Source organism: Bombus pyrosoma, linkage group LG1, assembly GCF_014825855.1.
Source record: "Bombus pyrosoma isolate SC7728 linkage group LG1, ASM1482585v1, whole genome shotgun sequence".
Lineage (NCBI taxonomy): Eukaryota > Metazoa > Arthropoda > Insecta > Hymenoptera > Apidae > Bombus > Bombus pyrosoma.
In genome coordinates, this window is record NC_057770.1 from 5,383,164 (window position 1) to 5,386,556 (window position 3,393).

Genomic DNA, 3,393 nt, shown 5'->3' on the forward strand with positions numbered 1-3,393 from the left:
CGTGCCTGAACTCTCGGAGAGTGAACATCGAAAAGGATCTTAAATATAAGGTAAGTGAAAAAAAATATCAAATAATAACATTGAAACCAGTAATTTATAACGTCCAAGCCATTAATTTACAACGCTCAAGTGATTAATTTATAACATATAAGCCACTAATTTATAACATTTAAGCTATTAATTTATAACATTTAAACTACCAATTTATAACATTGAAGCTATTACTTTATAACATTTAAGCTATTAATTTATAACATTCAAGAAATTAATTTACAACATTTAAACTATTACTTTATACATTTAAGCTCTCAATTTACAACATTTAAATTGTTATTTTGTACATTTAAGCCATTAACTTCTAACATTTAAGCTATCAGTTTATACATTTAAACCATCAATTGTTAACCCTCGAGCTATTAATTTACAACATCTAAGCCACTAATTTCCAACATTTAAGCTATCAGTTTATACATTTAAACCATTAATTTATAACATTTACGCTATTAATTTACAACATCGAAGCCAGTAATTTCTAACATCTAAGCTATCAGTTTATACATTTAGACCATTAATTTTTAACCCTCGAGCTATTAATTTACAACACCTAAGCCACCAATTTCTAACATTTAAGCTATCAGTTTATACATTTAAACCATTAATTTTTAACCCTCGAGTTATTAATTTGCAACATCGAAGCCACCAATTTCTAACATTTAAGCTATCAGTTTATACATTTAAACCATTAATTTTTAACCCTCGAGCTATTAATTTACAACACCTAATCCACTAATTTCTAACATTTAAGCTATCAGTTTATACATTTAAACCATTAATTTTTAACCCTCAAGGTATTAATTTATAACATCTAAGCCAGTAATTTCTAACATTTAAGCTATCAGTTTATACATTTAAACCATTAATTTTTAACCCTCGATCTATTAATTTACAACATCGAAGCCACCAATTTCTGACATTTAAGCTATCAGTTTATACATTTAAACCATTAACTTTTAACCCTCGAACTATTAATTTATAACGTCTAAGCCATTAATTTCTAACATTCAAACTATTAATTTATAACATTTAGGTCATTAATTTATAACAATCAAACAACTAATTAACAACTTCTGAACCATTAGTTGATAACAATCCAATGAATAATTAACAACAATTTAAAACATTAATTTATAACAATCGAACCGTTCTTCAAGTAATCAATAAGCCCCTTGCAAATAGTCTAATAGATACTTTGATGGATCTTACGAAAAAGTACCTAACCGCGATTACAGCCAATTAGTTCATATTATTCGCTACATAATTAATATTTGTATCACGTACAGCGATGCAGGCGGTACTGAAGAAAAAAGCCATTTTATGTTACACCTGTAACGAGTAAATTTGCTCGTTTAACTTGAGAGTAATTAAAGAGGAACCTGACTTTGAAGTAAGCATTAAATAAGAATTTTAAATATCGCAGACAGTAATGTAGGTGTCATTCAAGAAAGAAGAACAGTTTATTTTGTAATTAGCACGAGTAATATAATGCTTAATATGAGTTTTATCTGCCTGATTATTTAATACCTTAACTTATTTCACAGTAACGTCATCGATTGCCGTTAGGCTCTTTTTTTCTCTTTTTGTCCAAACTAAATTGATAGTCGAAATCTATTATGAAAGAAATGGGAATTTAGTCTTAGCTTGTAGAAACTATTAAAATGATGAAAATAGATATCGTATTAAATCGTTAAAGACGCCAATTTACGATAGAAATTAAGAAATTGTTCAATTTGATTTTGTTATAATGGAAAAACCGCCTTCTGCTCTGTCAACAAATCGTTACCGTTTGATTAATATCGCGACACCTTGTCAAGTTATATAAGGAAGACGCAAGTCGCGCGCGAGCTCTTTTGTGCCTCAACTTCCGGAGAGTGAACATCGAAGAAGAACTTAAATATAAGGTAAATAAAAAAAAATATCAAAATAATAACATTGAAGCTAGTAATTTATAACGTCTAAGCCATTAATTTACAACGCTTAAGTGATTAATTTATAACATTTAAGCCATTAATTTATAACATTTAAGCCATTAATTTATAACATTTAAGCTGTTAATTTATAACATTTTAGCCATTAATTTATAACGCTTAAGCTATTAATTTATAACATTTAAGCCATTAATTTAAAACATTTAAACTGTTAATTTGTAACATATAAGCCATTAATTTATAACATTTAAGCCATTAATTTATAACATTTAAGCTATAAATTTATAACATTTAAATTGTTATTTTATACATTTAAGCCATTAACTACTAACATTTAAACTATTAATTTATAACATTTGAGGTAGTATTTTATAACATTTGAACCATTAATAATTGCATTTTAACTATTAATTTATAACATTTAAGCTATTAATTTATAACGTTTAACCTATTAATTTATAACATTTAGACCATTACTTTATTGAATCTAAACTATTAATTTATAACATTTAGACCATCACATCGTTGCATCTGAATTATTATTTTATAACATTTAGACCATTACTTCATTGCATCTGAACTATTAATTTATAACATTTAAGACATTAATTTACAACGTTTAAATTATTAATTAACGATATTGAAACTATTAGTTAATAATTTTTAAGCTATTGATTTATAACGTTTATATTATTAATTGATGACATTTAAACAATTAATTTACAACATTCAGACCACTAGTCTATAACAGTTAACCTATTAATTTATAACGTTTAAGCTTTTTATTTATAACATTTGAGCTATTAATTTATAACGTTTAAGCTATTAATTTATAACATTTGAGCTATTAATTTATAACGTTTAAGCTATTAATTTATAACATTTGAGGTATTAAATTATAACATTTAAGCCATTAATTTATAACGTTCAAGCTATTGATTTATAACATTTAGGCCATTAATTTATTACACCTAATCCACTAATCTATAACATTTAAGCCATTAACACTATAACAATCGAGCGATTCATTAACAACACTTAAATCATTAATTTTGAACACAAACTGTTAATTTATAAAAATTAAACAATTAATTAACAACATTTGGACCATTAATTTATAATATTTAAGTCACTAATTTATAAGGATTAAGCCATTAAACTGTATAAAATCAGTGGCAATGCAAAGTGTAACTATTGAGCGTCTATGGATGGAAAGTAATTGTTTGTGTCTACTAAAAGCCAAGGAATCAACACCGTATTCATGGAATTGAAGAAACAAGTGCGATTTAATCGGAAACAACGAGATCTCATCATCCATTTATAAGTGCTACAATCGATAAGTCGTGTGCTTTGGTTTCTTCGATGATAAGTTCAATATTCAAATATGATTTTGTGGAACCATATACTG